The sequence below is a fragment of the Balaenoptera borealis genome, assembly GCF_965194805.1.
Source record: "Balaenoptera borealis genome assembly, chromosome: 3".
Classification (NCBI taxonomy): Eukaryota; Metazoa; Chordata; class Mammalia; order Artiodactyla; family Balaenopteridae; genus Balaenoptera; species Balaenoptera borealis.
The window spans coordinates 131,485,067-131,508,121 of record NC_138866.1 but is presented as its reverse complement, the minus strand read 5'-3'; the positions used below and the strand labels follow the sequence as shown (position 1 = coordinate 131,508,121).

Sequence of the window (23,055 nt, the reverse complement as noted above, 5' to 3'; positions counted from 1 at the left end):
CTTAGACAATACTGTGGTGCTAATCATTATGCACTATATAAGTGTATCAAATCAACACATTGTACACCTTAAACTTACATAATGTTATATGTCAATGATATCTCAATAAAGCTGGAAAAAATGAACTTTAAAAATAAATTTTAAAAAGAAAGACAAAGCATCCTAAGAGACTAGTACAAGCAACTCTATGCCAATAAAATGGACAACCTGGAAGAAATGGACAAATTCTTAGAAAGGTATAAACTTCCAAGACTGAACCAGGAAGAAACAGAAAATATGAACAGACCAATCACAAGTAATGAAATTGAAACTGTGATTAAAAATCTTCCAACAAACAAAAGTCCAGGACCAGATGGCTTCACAGGTGAATTCTATCAAACATTTAGAGAAGAGCTAACACCCATCCTTCTCAAACTCTTCCAAAAAATTGCAGAGGAAAGAACACTCCCAAACTCATTCTATGAGGCCACCATCATCCTGACACCAAAACCAGACAAAGATACTACAAAAAAAGAAAATTACAGACCAATATCACTGATGAATATAGATGCAAAAATCCTCAAGAAAATACTAGCAAACAGAATCCAACAACACATTAAAAGGATCATACACCACGATCGAGTGGGATTTATCCCAGGGATGCAAGGATTCTTCAATATATGCAAATCAATCAATGTGATACACCATATTAACAAATTGAAGAATAAAAACCATATGATCATCTCAATAGATGCAGAAAAAGCTTTTGACAAAATTCAACACCCATTTATGATAAAAACTCTCCAGAAAGTGGGCATAGAGGGAAACTACCACAACATAATAAAGGCCATATATGACAAACCCACAGCAAACATCATTCTCAATGGTGAAAAACTGGAAGCATTTCCTCTAAGATCAGGAACGAGACAAGGATGTCCACTCTCACCACTATTATTCAACATAGTTTTGGAAGTCCTAGCCACAGCAATCAGAGAAGAAAAAGAAATAAAAGGAATACAAATTGGAAAAGAGAAAGTAAAACTGTCACTGTTTGCAGATGACATGATATTATACATAGGGAATCCTAAAGATGTCACCAGAAAACTACTAGTGCTAATCTATGAATTTGGTAAAGTTGCAGGATACAAAATGAATACACAGAAATGTCTTGCATTCCTATACACTAATGATGAAAAATCTGAAAGAGAAATTATGGAAACACTCCCATTTACCATTGCAATAAAAAGAATAAAGTACCTAGGAATAAACCTACCTAGGGAGACAAAAGACCTGTATGCAGAAAACTATAAGACACTAATGAAAGAAATGAAAGATGATACCAACAGGTAGAGAGATATACCATGTTCTTGGATTGGAAGAATCAATATTGTGAAAATGACTATACTACCCAAAGCAATCTACAGATTCAATGCAATCCCTATCAAATTACCAAAGGCATTTTTTACAGAACTAGAACAAATCATCTTAAAATTTGTATGGACACACAAAAGACCCCGAATAGCCAAAGCAGTCTTGAGGGAAAAAAATGGAGCTGGAGGAATCAGACTCCCTGACTTCAGACTATACTACAAAGCTACAGTAATCAAGACAATATGGTACTGGCACAAAAACAGAAACATAGATCAATGGAACAAGATAGAAAGCCCAGAGATAAACCCACACACCTATGGTCAACTAATCTATGACAAAGGAGGCAAAGATATATAATGGAGAAAAGACCGTCTCTTCAATAAGTGGTGCTGGGAAAACTGGACAGCTACATGTAAAAGAATGAAATTAGAATACTCCATAACACCATACACAAAAATGAACTCAAAATGGATTCGAGACCTAAATGTAAGACTGGACACTATAAAACTCTTAGAGGAAAACATAGGAAGAACACTCTTTGACATAAATCACAGCAAGATCTTTTTTGATCCACCCCCTAGAATAATGGAAATAAAAACAAAAATAAACAAATGGGACCTAATGAAACTTCAAAGCTTTTGCACAGCAAAGGAAACCATAAACAAGATGAAAAGACAACCATCAGAATGGGAGAAAATATTTACAAACGAATCAACGGACAAAAGGATTAATCTCCAAAATATATAAACAGCTCATTCAGCTCAATATTAAAGAAAGAAACAACCCAATCCAAAAATGGGCAGAAGACCTAAATAAACATTTCTCCAAAGAAGACATACAGATGGCCAAGAAGCACATGAAAAGATGCTCAACATCACTAATTATTAGAGAAATGCAAATCAAAACTACAGTGAGGTATCACCTCACACCAGTTAGAAAGGGCATCATCAGAAAATCTACAAACAACAAATGCTGGAGAGGGTGTGGAGAAAAGGGAACCCTCTTGCACTGTTGGTGGGAATGTAAATTGATACAGCCACTATGGAGAACAGTATGGAGGTTCCTTAAAAAACTAAAAATAGATTTACCATATGATCCAGCAATCCCACTACTGGGCGTATACCCAGAGAAAACCGTAATTCAAAAAGACACATGCACCCCAATGTTCATTGCAGCACTATTTACAATAGCCAGGTCATGGAAGCAACCTAAATGCCCATCGATAGACGAATGGATAAAGAAGTTGTGGTACATATATATATACAATGGAATATTACTCAGCCATAAAAAGGAATGAAATTGAGTCATTTGTTGAGCTGTGGATGGATCTAGAGACTGTCATACAGAGTGAAGTAAGTCAGAAAGAGAAAAGCAAATATCGTATATTAACACATGTATGTGGAACCTAGAAATATGGTACAGATGAGCCAGTTTGCAGGGCAGAAGTTAAGACACAGATGTAGAGAACAGACATATGGACACCATGGGGAGAAAACTGCGGTGGGGTGGGGATGGTGGTGTGCTGAACTGGGTGATTGGGATTGACATGTATACACTGATTTGTTTAAAATTGATGACTAATAAGAACCTGCAGTATAAAAAAACAAACAAACAAAACAACTAATACTAAACTTTCATTGGGTTATCTGTATGGAAATATGTTTATATAAGTGTTTCAGACATTACGTGAAATTTCTAAAAATCTTATATGTTCTGGTATAATGTTATAAGTCATAATTCTAGTTATTACTTTAAAATGTATATCGCAGAAAAAACTAAATTTCCTTGTCAATTGCACTATTATGAACTTTCATCAAATCTTTAACTGTGGTCATTTTTAAGTCTTTTGTCATTTACAGACAGTCTGGGTGTACTCTGATGCTTTTGCAAATATGTTCCTATAAAAGGGTTTCATCTTCAATGAATTCATAGAAAAGACTCTGACAAGTACAGGTTTCTGGTAACTGTACTGCTGAACTGAATGAATAAGCATTTTCAGAACTCTAATGAAAAACTGATGAACTCATAAAAGTGCTAACCAAAGATCAAGATGAAAAAAAATATTAATTACATGGGACTGAGTGAACTGATGAGGATGATTATAATTTTTGTGACTTTCTGTTTGAATTAAAAAAAAAATCCCACAAGGACTCAGAGGCAAAGAATATAGAAATCAATTTTCACTGCAAAGTAAAGGAGCTGTTATGGTGGAGGATTACTGGACTGAATGTCAATATTATGACATAGTATGAGTGTGTTTTGTGTTTGGTAATTGCAATCATTGTTGCTTTTGTTGTGGTCATCCATTTACAATGCTTGGTGTCAGTCTATTTATCTCTTGTAAAAATAAAATACAGTGTGTGTGTGAAAAAAAAAAAAAGACATTTTTACTGCTTCCAATTTTTGGCAATTATGAATAAAGCTGCTGTAAACATTTGTGTGCAGGTTTTAACGTGGACATAAGTTTTCATCTCAATTGCATAGACACTTAGGAAAGTGATTGCTGGGTCATATGATAAGATTAAGTTTGGATTTGTGAGAAACTACAAAACTGTCTTCCTAAGTGGTATACCACTTTCCATTCTCATGAGCAATGAGAGTTCCTGTTGCTCTACATCCTTGTCAACATTAAGTATTATCAATGTTTTTGGTTTTAGCCATTCTAATGGGTTGTTTTAATTGGTAATTCCCTACTAATATATAATATATATATAATGTTGAGCACGTTTTCATATGCTTATTTGCCATCTGCATATCATATTATTGATACTTTTCCAGGGCTGCCATAACAAAATACCATAGACTGGGTGGCTTAAACAACAGAAATTATATATATATATATTCTCACAGTTCTAGAGGCTACAAGTCCAAAATCAAGCTGTTGGCAGGTTTGGTTTCTTCTGAAGCCTCTCTCCTTAGTTTGCAGATGGCTGCCTTCTCTGTGTGTCATCCTAGGGTCTTTCATCCATGTCTGTGCACATTACGCACAAATCTCTTCTTATAAGGACACCAGTCAGCTTGGATTAGGGCCCACCTTAATGGCCTCATTTTAATTTAATCACTTCTTTAAAGACCTTATCTCCAAATCTGGTTACATTCTGAAGTGCTTGGATTAGGGCTTCAGTATATGAACTGGGGGGGAACATGACTCAGCTCATAACATATATCTTTTTTGGTGAGGTATCTGTTCAGATATTTTGTCTATTTTTAATATGATTTTGTTGTTGTTGGCTTTTAAGAGTTCTTGCTGGTATATAGAAAGGCAGTTGATTTTGTATATTAATCTGTATCTTTCAATCTTGCTATAATTGTTCATTAGTTCCAGGAGTTTTTGGTCAATACCTGGGATTTTCTACATGTACAATCATGTCATTTGTGAACAAAGAGAGATTTATTTCTTCCTTCCCAATCTGTATACCTTTTACTTCTTTTTCTTGTCTTATTACATTAGCTAGAACTTCTAGTACAATGTTGAAAAGGAATGTTGAGAGGGGACATCCTTGCCTTGTTCCTGATCCTAAGGGGAAAGACTACTTTCTCACCATTAAGTATGATGTTACCTGTAGGTTTTTTGTTGAAGAAGTTCTCTATTCCTAGTTTACTGAAAGTTTTTTAAATAATAAATGTGTGTTAGAATTTATCAGATGTTTTTCCTATATATATATAGATATGATCATTTGATCTTTCTTTTTTTAGCCTGTTGATGTAATGGATTACATTAATTGATTCCTGAATGTTGAAACAGTCTTGTATACTTGGATAAATCCCACTAAATCCTGCTGTGTAATTCTTTTTATAGATTGTTGAATTAAATTTGTTAATATTTTGGGGGGATTATTGTATTTATATTCAGAGAATTAGTGGTCTGTAGTGTTCCTTTCTTGTAACGTCTTTAAATGATTTTGGTATTAGAGTGATGTTGACTTTATAGAATGATTAGGAACATTCTCTCTGCTTCTGTTTTCTGGAAGAGAGTGTAGTGAATTGGTACCATTTCTTCCTTAAATGTGTGTCAAATTTACTGGTGAAACCATTTGGACTTGGTGCTTTCTCCTTTTTTAGATTATTAGTTATTGACTCAATTTCTTTAATCAATAGAATATAATTTATATAATATATATTATAGACTTAAAGATAGATACAGATAGATATATAATTGAATTTTCTATAAGCCTTTTCAAATTATCTATTTCTCCTTAAGTAATTTAATGGTTTGTGGTTTTCGAGGTAGTGGTTGATTTTATCTAAATTATCAAATTTGTGGGCATAGAGTTTTTCATAAACCTCTTTCATTATCCATTTAATGTTCATGGGATCAGTATGATGATCTCTTCTTTATTTCTGATATGAGTAATTTGTGCCTTCTCTATTTTTCTTAGTTTTCATAGCCAGAGGTAGATCAATGTTATTAATCTTTTGAAAGAACCAGCTTTTACTTTTGTTGACTTTCCCTATTGTTTTCCTATTTCAATTTCACTGATTCCTGCTCTAATTTTTATTATTTTGATTTCTATTCTTCTAGTTGTTTTAGGTTTACATTGCTCTTCTATCTCTATTTTCCTGAGATGGAAGCTTAGATTATTGATTTTAGATTTTTCTTTTTTTTTCTAATATATACATTCAATGCTATGACTTTGCTGCCTCTCATGAATTTTGATGTCATATTTTTATTTTCATTTAGTTCAAAATATTTTAAAAAATTCTCTTCATATCAGATTTCCTCTTTGACCCATGTGTTATTTAGATAATGTGTTATTTAATCTCCAAATATTTTGGAATTTTCCAGCTATCCTTTTGTTATTGATTTCTAGTTTAACTTAATTGTGGTTTGAGAGTACACTGTATGATTTCTATTTCTTTTAAATTTGTTAACGTGTGTTTTATGACCCAGAATGTGGTCTACCTTGGTGAATATTCTATGTCAATTTGAGGAGAATGTATATTCTTCTGTTGTTTGATATAATAATATTATACAAATATCAGTTGAATCCAGTTGAATGATGGTGCTGTTTATTCCAACTACATGCTAGCTGATTTTATGCACTGGTTCTGTCAATTAGTAAGAGAGGCATGATGATGTCTCCAACCATAATAGCAGATTTGTCTATTTCTCCTTGCAGTTCTATCAGTTTTTGTCTCAAATATATTGATGCTGTGTTTTTATGTGCATGCACGTTAAAGATTGTCATGGATTCTTGGAGAATAGATCCCTTTACCAAAGATAAAGCAATACCCTGCTTTATCTTTGACGATTTGTCTTACTCTAAAGTCTGCTTTGTCTAAACTTAATATAGCTACTTCAACTTCCTTTTCATTGATCTTAGCATTGTATGTCTTTCTCCACCCCTTTAATTTTAATCTATCTGTATTTTTATATTTAAAGTTGGATTCTTGTAGACAAGTTGGGTTGGGACTTTTTTTTTTAATCCACTCTGACAATTTCAGTGTTTTAATTAGTGTATTAAGCCTACTCACTTATATATTTGGATTAATATTTATCATGTTTGTAACTGTTGTCTATTCATTACACTTTTTCAGCAGTCTCCTCTTTTTCTGACTCCTCTGGTCTTAATTGATCATTTATATGATTTCATTTTATCACCTCTCATAATATCGGTTATATAAATATATATATTTTTTGATTAGACATTGCTCTTAAATTTGAAATACACATTTACAATTCTACATTTTCAAATAACACCATACTGTTTCCCAGGTAGTGCAGATACTCTGTAACAGAGTTTCCAATTCTTTCCTCCTCTTCCTTATAATATCACCATCATCCATTTCATTTATCCATGAACTGTAATCACCCAATATATGGATTATTGCTAATATTACTTTGAGCAAACAATTTTAGCAATTAAAAATAGGATATTTTAGGGCTTCCCTGGTGGTGCAGTGGTTGAGAATCTGCCTGCCAATGCAGGGGACACGGGTTCGAGCCCTGGTCTGGGAAGATCCCACATGCCGCGGAGCAGCTAGGCCCGTGAGACACAATTACTGGGCCTGCGAGTCTGGAGCCTGTGCTCTGCAACAAGAGAGGCCGTGATGGTGAGAGACCCGCGCACCGCGATGAGGAATGGCCCCCACTTGCCGCAACTAGAGAAAGCCCTGGCACAGAAACGAAGACCCAACACAGCCATAAATAAATAAATAAATAAATAAATAAATAGGATATTTTATTTACCTCCATTTATTCCATCTTTGATGTTCTTCCTTTCTTCATGTAGGTCCAAGTTTCTGACATATATAACTTCCTTTCTCTCTGAAGGACTTCTTTGAATATTTCTAGAAAGCTGGGTCTACTGAGAGCAAATTCCCTCAGTTTTTCTTTGTCTGGGAAAGTCTTTATTTCTCCTTCACTTTTAAATGCTAATTTTGTTGAATATAGAATTCTAGGTTGGCGGGGTTTTTCTTTCAACACTAAATATTTCACTCCACTTTTTTCTTGCTTGCATATAATTTCTGATAAAAATTTTGATGTAATTCTTATCCTTGTTCACCTACAGTAAGGGTTCTCCCTTCCTCTGTTTATGGCTTCTTTGTCTTAAGTTTTCTGCAGTTTGAATATTTTATACCTAGTTGTAAATTTTTTTTTGATATTCATCTTGCTTGGTGTTCTCTGAACTTCCTGGATCTGTGGCTTTGTGTCTGTCATTAATTTTAGAAAATGCTTGGGCATTATTCCTCCAAATATTTCTCCTGTTCCTTTCTCTCTTCCTTCTTTTTCTGGAATTTCCAGGACATGTATGTTACATCTTTCATAATTGTCCCACAGTTCTTGAATATTGTTCCACATTTTTCTTTTCTTTGTTTTCTGGTTTGTTTGTTTGTTTTGTTTTTTGTTTTTTGATCATGGCCATTCTGACCGGTGTGAGGTGATACCTCATTGTAGTTTTACTTTATTTATTTATTTAATTTTTGAATTTTATTTATTTTTTCATACAGCAGGTTCTTATTAGTCATCAATTTTATACGCATCAGTGTATACATGTCAATCCCAATCGCCCAATTCAGCACACCACCATCCCCTCCCCCCGTGGCTTTCCCCCCTTGGTGTCCATACGTTTTTTCTCTACATCTATGTCTCAACGTCTGCCCTGCAAACTGGTTCATCTGTACCATTTTTCTAGGTTCCACATACATGTGTTAATATACGATATTTGTTTTTCTCTTTCTGACTTACTTCACTCTGTATGACAGTCTCTAGATCTATCCACATCTCAACAAATGACTCAATTTTGTTCCTTTTTATGGCTGAGTAATATTCCATTGTATATATGTACCACATCTTCTTTATCCATTTGTCTGTTGATGGGCATTTAGGTTGCTTCCATGACCTGGCTATTGTAAATAGTGCTGCAATGAACATTGGGGTGCATGTGTCTTTTTGAATTACGGTTTTCTCTGGGTATACGCCCATTAGTGGGATTGCTGGATCATATGGTAAATCTATTTTTAGTTTTTTAAGGAACCTCCATACTGTTCTCCATAGTGGCTGTATCAATTTACATTCCCACCAACAGTGCAGGAAGGTTCCCTTTTCTCCATTATGTTGAATAATAGTGGTGAGAGTGGATATCCTTGTCTTGTTCCTGATCTTAGAGGAAATGCTTTCAGTTTTTCACCATTGAGAATGATGTTTGCTGTGGGTTTCTCATATATGGTCTTTATTATGTTGAGGTAGGTTCCCTCTCTACCCACTTTCTGGAGAGTTTTTATCATAAATGGGTATTGAATTTTGTCCAAAGCTTTTTCTGCATCTATTGAGATGATCATGTGGTTTTTATTCTTCAATTTGTTAATATGGTGTATCACATTGATTGATTTGTGTATATTGAAGAATCCTTGCATCCCTGGGATAAATCCCACTTGATCAAGGTGTATGATCCTTTTAATGTGTTGTTGGATTCTGTTTGCTAGTATTTTGTTGAGGATTTTTGCATCTATATTCATCAGTGATATTGGTCTGTAATTTTCTTTTTTTGTAATATCTTTGTCTGGTTCTGGTATCAGGGTGATGATGGCCTCATAGAATGAGTTTGGGAGTGTTCCTTCCTCTGCAATTTTTTGGAAGAGTTTGAGAAGGATGGGTGTTAGCTCTTTTCTAAATGTTTGATAGAATTCACCTGTGAAGCCATCTGGTCCTGGACTTTTGCTTGTTGGAAGATTTTTATTCACAGTTTCAATTTCATTACCTGTGATTGGTCTGTTCATATTTTCTGTTTCTTTCTGGTTCAGTCTTGGAAGTTTATACCTTTCTAAGAATTTGTCCATTTCTTCCAGGTTGTCCATTTTATCAGCATAGTGTTGCTTGTAGTAGTCTCTTCGGATGCTTTGTATTTCTGCGGTGTCTGTTGTAACTTCTCCTTTTTCATTTCTAATTTTATTGATTTGAGTCCTCTCCCTCTTTCTCTTGATGAGTCTGGCTAATGGTTTATCAATTTTGTTTATCTTCTCAAAGAACCAGCTTTTAGTTTTATTGATCTTTGCTATTGTTTTCTTTGTTTCTATTTCATTTATTTCTGCTCTGATCTTTATGATTTCTTTCTTTCTGCTAACTTTGGGTTTTGTTTGTTCTTCTTTCTCTAGTTCCTTTAGGTGTAAGGTTAGATTGTTTATTTGAGATTTTTCTTGTTTCTTGAGGTAGGCTTGTATAGCTATAAACTTCCCTCTTAGAACTGCTTTTGCTGTATCCCATAGGTTTTGGATTGTCGTATTTTCATTGTCATTTGTCTCTAGGTATTTTTTGATTTCCTCTTTGATTTCTTCAGTGATCTCTTGGTTATTTAGTAACGTATTGTTTAACCTCCATGTGTTTTTGTTTTTTACGTTTTTCTCCCTGTAATTCATTTCTAATCTCATAGTGTTGTGGTCAGAAAAGATGCTTGATATTATTTCAATTTTCTTAAATTTATTGAGGCTTGATTTGTGACCCAAGATGTGATCTATCCTGGAGAATGTTCCGTGCGCACTTCAGAAGAAAGTGTAATCTGTTGTTTCTGGATGGAATGTCCTATAAATATCAATTAAATCTATCTGGTCTACTGTGTCATTTAAAGCTTCTGTTTCCGTATTTATTTTCATTTTGGATGATCTGTCCATTGGTGTAAGTGAGGTGTTAACGTCCCCCACTATTATTGTGTTACTTTTGATTTCCTCTTTTATAGCTGTTAGCAGTTGCCTTATGTATTGAGGTGTTCCTATGTTGGGTGCATATATATTTATAATTGTTATGTCTTCTTCTTGGATTGATCCCTTGACCATTATGTAGTGTCCTTCCTTGTCTCTTGTAACATTCTTTATTTTAAAGTCTATTTTATCTGATATGAGTATAGCTACTCAAGCTTTCTTTTGAGTTCCATTTGCATGGAATATCTTTTTCCATCCCCTCACTTTCAGTCTGTATGTGTCCGTATGTCTGAAGTGGGTCTCTTGTAGACAGCATATAGATGGGTCTTGTTTTTGTATCCATTCAGCAAGCCTGTGTCTTTTGGTTGGAACACTTAATCCATTCACGTTTAAGGTAATTATCGATATGGATGTATGACCATTTTCTTAATTGTTTTTTGTTTGTTTTTGTGGGTCTTTTTCTTCTCTTGTGTTTCCCACTTAGAGAAGTTCCTTTAGCATTTGTTGTAGAGCTGGTTTGGTGGTGCTGAATTCTCTTAGCTTTTGCTTGTCTGTAAAGCTTTTTATTTCTCCATCAAATCTGAATGGGATCCTTGCCGGGTAGAGTAATCTTTGTTGTGGGTTCTTCCCTTTCATCACTTTAAATGTGTCATGCCACTCCCTTCTTCGTAGAGTTTCTGCTGAGAAGTCAGCTGTTAACCTTATTGGAGTTCCCTTGTGTGTTATTTGTCATTTTTCCCTTGCTGCTTTCAATAATTTTTCTTTGTCTTTAAGTTTTGCCAATTTGATTACTATGTGTCTTGGCGTGTTTCTCCTTGGGTTTATCCTGTATGGGACTCTCTGTGCTTCCTGGACTTGGGTGGCTATTTCTTTTCCCATGTTAGGGAAGTTTTGGACTATAACCTCTTCAAATATTTTCTCTGGTCCTTTCTCTCTCTCTTCTCCTTCTGGGACGCCTATAATGCGAATGTTGTTGCATTTAATGTTGTCCCAGAGGTCTCTTAGGCTGTCTTCATTTCTTTTCATTCTTTTTTCTTTATTCTGTTCTGCAGCAGTGAATTCCACCATTCTGTCTTCCAGGTCACTTGTCCGTTTTTCTGCCTCAGTTATTCTGCTATTGATTCCTTCTAGTGTAGTTTTCATTTCTGTTATTTTATTGTTCATCTCTGTTTGTTTGTTCTTTAATTCTTCTAGGTCTTTGTTAAACATTTCTTGCATCTTCTCGATCTTTGCCTCCATTGTTTTTCCGAGGTCCTGGATCATCTTCACTATCATTATTCTGAATTCTTTTTCTGGAAGTTTGCCTATCTCCACTTCATTTAGTTGTTTTTCTGGGGTTTTATCTTGTTCCTCCATCTGGTACATAGCCCTCTGCCTTTTCATCTTGTCTATCTTTCTGTGAATGTGGTTTTTGTGCCACAGGCTGCAGGATTGTAGTCTTCTTGCTTCTGCTGTCTGCCCTCTCTGTTTGTTTGTTTTTTGATCTTTTCATTTCATTTTGGGAAATTTCTATCAACATATCTTCAAGATGACTGATTTTTTTCCTCAGCTGTGTGTCAGGTCTACTGATGATCACATCAAAGTGATTATTCATTTCTTTACAGTACTTTTTATTTTAAATATTTTCTTTCAAATCTTTCCTAGAGTTTCCATCTCTCTGCTTACATTACCCATCTGTTTTTTTAAATTGGAGTATAATTGCTTTACAATATTATGTCAGTTTCTGTTGTACAATGACGTAAGTCAGCTATATGTATACCTATATCACCTCCCTCTTGTACCTCCCTCCCACCCCACCATCCCACCCATCTAGGTCATCACAGAGCACTGAGCTGAGCTTCCTGTGCTTTATAGCATGTTCCCACTAGCTATCTATTTTACACATGGTAGTGCATATATGTCAATCTTAATCTCCCAATTCGTCTCACCCTCCACTTTCTCCCCTGTGTCCACATGTCCATTCTCTATGGCTGTGTCTCTATTCCTGCTCTGCAAATAGGTTCCTCTGTACCATTTTTCTAGATCCCACATATATGCGTTAATATATGCTATTTGTTTTTCTCTGTCTGGCTTACTTCACTCTGTATGACAGACTCTAGGTCCATCCACATCTCTACAAATGACCCAATTTAATTTCTTTTTATGGCTGAGTAATATTCCATTGTATATATGTGTCACATCTTCTTTATCCATTCATCTGTGGATGGACACATAGGTTGCTTCCATGTGCTGGCTATTGTAAATAGAACTGCAATGAACATTGTGGTACATGACTCTTTTTGAATTATGGTTTTCTCTGGGTATATGCCCAGGAGTGGGATTGCTGGGTCATACAGTAGTTCTATTTTTATTTTTTTAAGTATAACCTCCATATGGTTCTCCACAGTGACTGTATCAATTTACACTCCCATCAACAGTGCAAGAGGGTTCCCTTTTCTCCACACCCTCTCCAGCATTTATTGTTTGTAGGTTTTTTTGATGATGGCCATTCTGACTGGTGTGAGGTGATACCTCATTGTAGATTTGATTTGCATTTGTCTAATAGTTAGTAATGTTTAGCATCTTTTAATGTGCCTCTTGGCCATATGTATGTCTTCTTTGGTGAAATGTCTATTTACGTCTTCTGCCCATTTGTTGATTGGGTTGTTTGTTTTTTTGGTATTGAGTTAGATGAGCTGTTTGTATATTTTGGAGATTAATCCTTTGTCCGTTGCTTCATTTGCAAATATTTTCTCCCATTCTGAGGGCTGTCTTTTCATCTTGTTTATAGTTTCCTTTGCTGTGCAAAAGCTTTTCAGTTTAATTAGGTCCCATTTCTTTATTTTTGTTTTTATTTTCATTACTCTAGGAGGTGGGTCAAAAAAGATATCACTGTGATTTATGTCAAAGAGTGTATTTCCTATGTTTTCCTCTAAGAGTTTTATAGTGTCTGGTCTTACATTTAGGTCTTTAAACAATTTTTAGTTTATATTTGTGTATGGTGTTAGGGAGTGTTCTAATTTCATGCTTTTACATGTAGCTGTCCAGTTTTCCCAGCACCACTTATTGAAAAGGCTGTCTTTCCTCCATTGTATGTTCTTGCCTCCTTTGTCAAAAATTAGGTGACCATTTGTGCATGGGTTTATCTCTGGGCTGTCTATCCTGTACCAGTGATCTATATTTCTGTTTCTGTGCTGGTACCATACCATCTTGATTACTGTAGCTTTGTAGTATAGTTTGAAGTTGGGGACCCTGATTCCTCTAGCTCCCTTTTTCTTTCTTAAGGTAGCTTTGGCTATTAGGGGTCATTTGTGTCTCCATAAAATTGTAAAATATTTTTTTCTAATTCTGTGAAGCATGCCATTCGTAATTTGATAAGGATTGCATTGAATCTGTAGATTGCTTTGGGTAGTATAGTCACTTTCACAATATTGATTCTTCCAAACCAAGAACATGGTATATCTCTCCATCTGTTTATGTCATCTTTGATATCTTTCATCAGTGTTTTATAGTTTTCTGAGTACAGATTTTTTGCCTCCTTAGGTAGGTTTATTCCTAGGTATTTTATTCTTTTTGTTGCTATGGTAAACGGGATTGTTTCCTTAGTTTCTCTTTCTGATCTTTCAGTGTTGGTGTATAGGAATGTCAGAGATTTCTGTGCATTGATTTTTTATCCTGCAACCTTACCAAATTCATTGATTAGTTCTAGTCATTTTCTGGTGGCATCTTTAGGATTTTCTGTGTATAGTGTCATGTCATCTGCAAACAGTGACAGTTTTACTTCTTTTCCAATTTGTATTATTTTTATTTCTTTTTTCTTCTCTGATTGCTGTGGCTAAAACTTCCAAAACTATGTTGAATAATAGTGGTGAGAGTGGTGACTTTCCTGGTGGCACAGTGGTTAAGGATCTGCCTGCCAATTCAGGGGACATGGGTTCGAGTCCTGGTCTGGGAGGATCCCACATGCCGCAGAGAAACTAAGCCCATGTGCCACAACTAGTGAGCCTGCGCTCTAGAGCCCACGAGCCACAACTACTGAGCCCACATGCCTCAACTACTGAAGCCTGTGCTCCTAGAGCCCATGCTCCAAAACAAGAGAAACCACCACAATTAGAAATCTGTGCACTGCAACGAAGAGTGGCTCCCACTCGCCGCAACTAGAGAAAGGCCGCATGCAGCAACAAAAATCCAATGCAGCCAAAAATTTAAATAAATAAATGAGTGGTGAGAGTGGACATCCTTGTCGTGTTCCTGATCTTAGTGGAAATGCTTTTAGTTCTTCATCATTGAGAATGCTGTTTGCTGTGGGTTTGGTCATATATGGCCTTTATTATGTTGATATAGGTTCCTTCTATGGCCATTTTCTGGAGTGTTTTTATCATAAATCCGTGTTGAATTTTGTCAAAAGCTTTTTCTGCATCTATTGAGATGATCATATGGTTTTTATTCTTCAATTTGTTAATATGGTGTATCACATTGATTGATTTGCGTATATTGAAGAATCCTTGCATCCCTGGGATAAATCCCACTCGATCGTGGTGTATGATCCTTTTAATGTGTTGTTGGATTCTGTTTGCTAGTATTTTGTTCAGGATTTTTGCGTCTATGTTCATCAGTGATACTGGTCTATAATTTTCCTTTTTTGTGATATCTTTGCCTGGTTTTGGTGTCAGGGTGATGGTGGCCTCGTAGAACAAATTTGGGAGTGTTCCTTCCTTTGTAATTTTTTGGAAGAGTTTGAGAAAAATAAGTGTTAGCTCTTCTCTAAATCTTTGATAGAATTAGCCTGGGAAGCCATCTGGTCCTGGACTTTTGTTTGTTGGAAGATTTTTAATTATGGTTTCAATTTCATTACTTGTGATAGGTCTGTTTCTATTGTCTAATTCTTCCTGGTTCAGTCTTGGAAAATAGTACATTTCCAATAATTTGTCCATTCTTCATGCTTGTCCATTTTATTGGCATACAGTTGTTTGTAGTTGTCTTTTAAAATCTTTTGTATTTCTGCAGTGTCAGTTGTGATTTCTCCTTTTTCATTTATAATTTTATTGATTTGCCTCCTCTCTCTTTTTTTCTTGATGAGTCTGGCTAAAGGTTTATCAATTTTGTTTATCTTCACAGAGAACCAGTTTTTAGTTTTATTGACCTTTTCTATCGTTTTCTTCATTTCTATTTCATTTATTTCTGCTCTGATCTTTATGATTTCTTTCCTTCTACTGACTTTGGGTTTTCTTTGATCTTTTTTCTTTCATTGCTTTAGGTGTAAGCTTAGATTGTTTATTTGAGATTTTCTTTGTTTCTTGAGGTGAAAATGAATTGCTATAAACTTCTCTCTTAGAACTGCTTTTGCTGTGAACCACAGGTTTTGGGTCATCATGTTTTCATTGTCATTTGTTTCTATGTATATTTTTACTTCCTCTTTGATTCCTTCAGTTATGTCTTGGTTATTTAGTAGCACACTGTTTAGCCTCCATGTATTTGTGTTTTTTACAGTTTTTTTCCTCTAATTGATTTCTAATCTCATAGTGTCATGGTCTGAAAAGATGCTTGATACGATTTGAATTTTATTAAATTTTTCGAGGCTTCATTCATGACCCAAGATGTGACCTATCCTAGAGAATGTTCTGTGTGCACTTACGAAGAAAGTTTATTCTGCCACTTTCTGGTGGAAGGTCCTATAAATATCAATTACATCTATCTGGTCTATTGTGTCATTTAAAGTTTGTGTTTCCTTGTTTATTTTCTGTTTGGATGATATGTCCATTGGTGTAAGCAGGGTGTTAAAGTCCCCTACTATTATTGTGTTACTGTTGATTTCCCCTTTTATGGTTGTTAGCATTTTCCTTATGTATTGAGGTGCTCTTATGTTGGGTGCATAAATATTTATAATTTTTATATCTTCTCCTTGGATTGATCCCTTGATCATTATGTAGTGTCCTTCCTTATCTCTTGTAACAGTCTGTATTTTAGTCTATTTTATCTGAAACGAGTATTGCTATTCCAGCTTTCTTTTGATTTCCATTTGCATAGAACTCCTTTATCCATTCCCTCACTTTCAGTTTGTATGTGTCCCCAGGTCTGAAGTGGGTCTCTTGTAGACAGCATATATATGGGTCTTGTTTATGTATCCATTCAGCGAGACTGTGTCTTTTGCTTGGAGCATTTAATCCATTTACATTTAAGGTAATTATTGATATGTATGTTTCTATTACCATTTTCTTAATTATTTTAGGTTTGTTGTTGTGGGTCTTTTTTTCTCTTGTGTTTCCCACCTAAAGAAGTCCCTTTAGCATTTGTTGTAAAGCTGGTTTCATGGTGCTGAATTCTCTTAGTTTTCACTTGTCTGTAAAGCTTTTGATTTTTCCATCAAATCTGAATGAGATCCTTGCTGGGTAGAGTAATCTTGGTTGTAGGTTTTTCTGTTTCATCACTTTAAGTATATCCTACCCCTCCCTTCTGGACTGCAGAGTTTCTGCTGAAAAATCAGTTGATAACCTTATGGGGATTCCCTTGTATGTTAGGTTTGGCTTTTCCCTTGCTTCTTTTAATATTGTTTCTTTGAAGTTATTTTTTGTTAGTTTGATTAGTATGTGTCTTTGTGTGTTTCTCCTAGGGTTTATCCTGTATAGGACTCTATGCTTCCTGGACTTGGGTGGCTATGTCCTTTCCCATGTAGGGAAGTTTTCAACTATAATCTCTTTGAATATTTTCTCAGACACTTTCTCTTTCTCTTCTTCTTCTGGGACACCTATAAGTTGAATGTTGGTGTGTTTAGAGCTGTCCCAGAGGTCTTTGAGATTGTCTTCAATTATTTTCATTATTCTGCACCTCAGCAATTATTTCCACCATTCTGTCTTCCAGCTCACTTATTCATTTTTCTGCCTCAATTATTCTGCTATTGATTCCTTCTAGTGTACTTTTCATTTCAATTATTGTGTTGTTCATCACTGTTTGTTTGTTCTTTAGTTCTTCTAGATTTTTGTTAAACATTTCTTGTATTTTCTCAATCTATGCCTCCATTATCTTTCTGAAATTCTAGATCATCTTTGCTATCATTACTCTGAATTCTTTTTCAGGTAGGTTGCCTATTTCCTCTTCATTTATTTGGTCTTATAGGTTTTTATCTTGCTCCTTTGTCTGTAACATATTTTTTTGTTGTCTCTTTTTTTTTTTTTTTTTTTTTTTTGATAGGTGGGATTGTGTTCCTGTCTTACTGGTTGTTTGGCCTGAGGTTTCCAGCACTGGAGTTTTTCAGCTGTTGGGTAGCACTGGGTCTTGGTGCTGAGATGAGGACCTCTGGGAGACCTCACTCTGATGAATATTCCCTGGGGTCTGAGGTTCTGTGTTAGTCCAGTGGTTCGGGTTGGAGCTCCCACCACAGGAGCTCAGGCCCGACCCCCGGCCCCTGAACCAAGATCCCACAAGGTGCGCTGGGTGGCAAAAAAGAAAAAAGAAAAAGAAAAAAGGAGCAGAACAATAACAAAGAGTAAAAAATAAAATAAGATTAGAAAACTAACAGATATGTTAGAAAAAATAAAAATATTGATGAAACAACAACCAGAATGTAAAACAGAAACACAATAGCAGAAAGAGGGGGGAAAAAATAAAAGCCAGAAAAGGCCTTGGCTGTGGGGTGCAGGGCTTAGGCAGGGGTGAGGTTTAGGCAGTAGGCAGGGTCTAGGCTTAGGACCCAGGCAGCTGGAAAATGCCCCTGCAGGGCAAGGATTAGGCTCAGCAGGCTGGAGGGACCCTGGAGTGCCGATGAGCAGGCCCAGGACCCCAGCTGGCTCCCTGGGCCCGAGTCGGTGGGGGAAACTCTAGGCGTGTTCACCTCAATCCTCTGATTCCAAGAGTCTCTCCCTGTTCGCCTCTCCTCTTCTTCCTCCCCACCATGCTCCTAGGACCCACATGGCTGGAGGGGGCCCCAGAAGCTGGAGGACCCAGCCCAGGAACCCAACAGGCTTCCCAGGGCCTGATTGGACAGGGGAAATGCTAGCCATGTTCCCCCTGATCCTCCGAACCCCCAAGGGTCCCTCCAGGTGTGGGAACCCCTCCCCTCCCCCAACCACCCCTCAGGGGTACCGGTCCCGTCTGGCCTCCACTTCTCCTCCTTCTTCACTTCCCCCCAGGACCTGCCCAGTCACTCAGGGTTTCCTCCCATCCCCTTGGGTGTTGAGTTACCACCCCCCCACCCAGCATCTGGTAGGTGCCCTAGTTGCGGGGAGACGCAAACTCCACGTCCTCCCACTCTACCAACCTGACTCCACCCCCCTACCCATCTGTTCTTACATGTTGTATAGTTTTTCCAATAAGCCCTTAACATATTTAGCACATTCATTTTAAATTCCCTGTCTGATAATCCCCAAATTGGTGTCATACGTGAACTGGTTCTAGAGCATGCTTTGTGTCTTCAGACTGTGTTTGCTCTTGTCTTCTAGCATACTTTATAATTTCTTGTTGAGCTGGACATGATGTATCTGGTAATAGGAACTGAGGTAATCAGGCTTTCATTATGAAGTTTTATATTAATCTGACTAGAAAGCTAGATATTTAATGTTTGCTGTAGCTGTGGGTGCCAAAGGTTTTAATTTTCTCTAGTTTCTTTGGGTTTTTTTTTTCCTCCACTCTTATCTTTGTTTTTACGGAGAGCTCTCTCTTAAATAGTTTTATCTTGCAGCTCTTTGGGTTGTAATCCACTGTTATTATCCTGAAGCCCTGCTGATGTGATAGCAAGTTGTTGGTGAGGGGAAGCATTCTACAATCTTATAAATAAATTTTGTTTTTAGTGGTTTTGAGTCCCTGGGCTCTGACCTTCAGAAACATTTCTTAGCCTTTTTTTTTTCTTCCCTTAAGTGAGACAGGAAGGCTGTAAGGGTCTGAATTATCTAATTCCCTTCCCCCCAGGTCAGATTATATTAGATATACACATTACATTACATTAAATAACTACTTTGGTAAAGAAGTTACCCTTGAGAGTAGTCCTTTGCTATGGAGAATGTCCTGGGCTTATTTCAAATGGCTACTTTTCCCCTCCCCCTGCCTGAAGCACGAGATTTTCTTTGATTTTCACTGCAAGAATCTTGTGGGCCTCCTATAGGTAAGACTGATGAAACTGTGGGGGTCCCCAAAGACGACTTCCCCCCCGGAGGTTTTTTTTTTAAATTATTTATTTGTTTATTTATGTATTTTTTGGATGCATTGGGTCTTCCTTGCTATGCGTGGGCTTTCTCTAGTTGCGGCGAGCAGGGACTACTCTTCGTTGCGGTGCACGGGCTTCTCATTGCAGTGGCTTCTCTTGCTGCAGAGCATGGGCTCTAGGCACGTGGGCTTCAGTAGTTGTGGCACATGGGCTCAGTTGCTCCGCAGCATGTGGGATCTTCCCAGACCAGGGCTCAAACCCGTGTCCCCTGCAATGGCAGGCAGATTCTTAACTACTGCTCCACCAGGGAAGTCCCCCCCACCCGCTCCAGAGTTTTTAACTCTCCTGCTGATCTACACTCATCCTCTAGCAATTTCCCAGCTCCTACTAGTTACTGGCTTCCCTGGCTACTCCAGGTTGGCTGCTTACAGCTGCAATTCTCTGAATCAACTTGTCTTTCCAGTTTTGGGGTGGCAGCTTGCCTTTGTGACCTCAACTCTCTGATGGGTTTTAAAAAAATCATTGATTTTAGTTTGTTCAGCTTTTTTCTTTTTGTGAGTATGGGAGTTATGATCTTCAGGCTCCTTACATGTTAGAGCTGAAACCAGACGTCCATAAATAATTTTAAACATAAGCAATAAACCTGGATGACAGGAAAACACATTACCAGATTAAAGTCTTGGTAGATATGGAGTCTTAGGCCCCTGCCACCACCTTGCCAGGGCACATGGAGATTTTGCCACTTGCTCTGTTCTCTGATGTCTCAGGACACTTTCCAGAATTTACAATGGCCTTGTGGATAATCCATGCAGCATGTCACCCTTGCCAGCCCATTCTCCCTGGGCACCCAGCAGATGCCCTCATGAGCAGAATCTGCCAGCTCAGCTCTTTTCTGGCTTTAGTTGAGTTTTCATATTTTTTAGGCAGTAAATCCAACAGATCAGGAGACAACTGCCATTGAAGAGACAGTCACTATACTCAGAGATCCCAAGAGATACACCATGCCAGGGTGGTGGGGGCTACACAGAGAAGCACCAGGGTCGGTCATGAGGCAGAAGGAGCAGGGGAAAAAGCATAGGCAAGAGCCTTCATTGTGATTTCCACAGGAAGACATGGGTGAGGCAGGGTAAACAGGCTTCCAGCTGGCTGGTTTGGGTTTGGATAATTTCAATGGGGTCTGGGGCATAGGGACGGTCCTTACTTGAATGATACCTGGCCCTGGGGTGATTAGGGCAGGGGGATAGTGGCCTGGAGGGTGAGTTCCATAAAGGAGGTATTTGGGGTGTAGACTCTGGACTGGTTAGTTTACATTTGAAAATTGAACCTTAGGAGAAAAGCCCCCTAAGCAGGGGGTGAGGGGTGATGTGGGTGGCAGGAGGCAAGGCAAGGGGACTCAGTCATGGCATGGGGTTGTCCAGAACAAGCAGTGCCCAGCATATACATGCAGGGCAGATGTTAAAGCATCAAGTTAACAGAAGCTGGAAACACAGTTAATACAGTTAATATATTTCTCCACACACCCAGATGTGCCTGATGGTGGCAAAAGAGACAAGGAATCATTTCCTATTTGCATTACCTAGAAACACTAAATTTTAAAATCAAAAATCTATCCCATTTTGCTTAGTCTTTGAACTCACTTATCTAAAAATTCTTTGGCTCTCTCACAGTTCGTCTCTTCTGTTGCCCTTGGGACAAATTTGTTATAGAACTTAGTGGAAAATGCTTCTCTCTAACTGACTTGTACATGGGGGAGATGACTATCATGCACATTTATAATTTGAGAGCAATCAGTTTACTTGTCAGGGAGAGAATCTAAGTACTTAAAAAATATGATTATTAATGTAAGAATAATGGAACGGTGATCCTGATATTTTCTAATATCATTTAAATGTCTTTAACCACAAAAGATTTGTAGGAAGGAAAGCTAATTGACAACCTAAGATAGAAACTAATTTGGAATACAATTAATTTTGGTTCTCTAGACAAGCAATGTATTTTACTTTATGGCAAATGGTTGCAACTAATTGCTATCTGAGGAATACTTGTAAATTGGTTATTTGTTTTTTATTTAATATAGTTTCTGTGATTGTTTGGACTCTTATTTATGGGAAGGTCTAGTTTTCAATTTAAGTTAATTATACAGAAAGAAGAGAAGGACACAATTTTGCCACGAAGCAGTGGGCATATACAAATAGGGGCAACCCTGGGCAGCAGTGATGATCAGGCAGAGTTATCTTTGCTACCTCCCACCTTCCCTCCCCCTCTATGAGAACTTGCTTTCCACCTATCCTCACTTTGTGCAGTGCTTCTGTCACTTACACCCACAGCTCAGAGAGCCCTCTTTCCCTCCTCCAACCCCAACTAACCAAAGAACAACAGCAGACAACTACATAATGGAAGTCTTGCTTATTATGCACCCAGCCTCTGTTAAATACTTTACTTTTATTATTGCACTTACTTCCAACCAATCTCATAAAGTAGAACTAGTTTTATTTGAAAGATGGGGAAACTGAGGCACCAAGATATTAGGGAACTTGGCTAAGATCACGCCAGCTAGTAGGTTTTAGAGCCAGAATTCAAAGAGGGTGTTCTGACTCCAGAAGAGACTTAAAAGCCACATTATCCTGGCTCCCAATGTGCCTGTCTTCTGTTCCATTCTGGTCCAGCCAAGCCAGTGCAGCCATCTGTGCCAAGCAATGACCGTGCTTCTCAGTGCAGACACTGCCCCTTTAATGGTGGAATCTGCTGGTTCTCTACAAGTCTGCCTTGATCAAGCCTAATCAGTGGTCTCATCCAGGCCACTTTCAGGTAATAAGTCCAGTAAGCATGATACAAAAATAAAAATAGGTGAGAAAAAAAAAAAGCAGCCTGCCATTGTGGACTTTTTTCTCTAAAAATGATTGAGGAAAAGTCTATCCTTGAATAGTACATACTTTATGCAATATCAAAATTGATAGGAATCAATGAGGAGAACATTCTAATGGTTCTAGGTTCTTTCCCTGTAATCATCTTTACCACAAGCATTTTCACTGCAAACCTCATAACTAATTGGTCATAAGACAATTTTTCCATAAAAGATACAATAACAAAAAATAAAAGAGGGACTATAAAAGGACATAATGAAATGAGAAATTAATAGTGAAATTTAAAAGACATTATGGCAAAATACAAAATATTTGAGTACATTTAAAATGTGTGTAGATTCATGGCAATACTGTGCAAATAACTGATTTTATTTTGTGGGTTTACATGAGCATTTGTCTTCCAAGTCTTTCATTCATAGTATTTTATAATTTTTTTTGCCTGTTGATTTATCACCTCATTTGACATTGCACGTTTTCTTTTTTGCTAAAATTTCTTCCTTTATTAAGAGAGGTATCAATTTCCAATACTATGTGCATATTTGTAAACTGAGCTTTGCATTGCCTTGCAAAAGCCTTCTGCACTATTGTTTA

At 37.0% G+C, this 23,055-nt stretch overlaps 1 long non-coding RNA gene across 1 annotated transcript in view; it reads left to right on the top strand.

Moving 5' to 3' along the window:
* LOC309625552 overlaps window positions 1-18,055 on the top strand; it is a 276,776-nt gene extending 258,721 nt beyond the window's left edge. The window contains exon 2 of the long non-coding RNA XR_014242591.1: window positions 17,799-18,055. This is a non-coding gene — a long non-coding RNA (uncharacterized lncRNA). The remainder of the gene's footprint in view (window positions 1-17,798) is intronic.
* The last annotated feature ends 5,000 nt before the right edge of the window (window positions 18,056-23,055 follow it).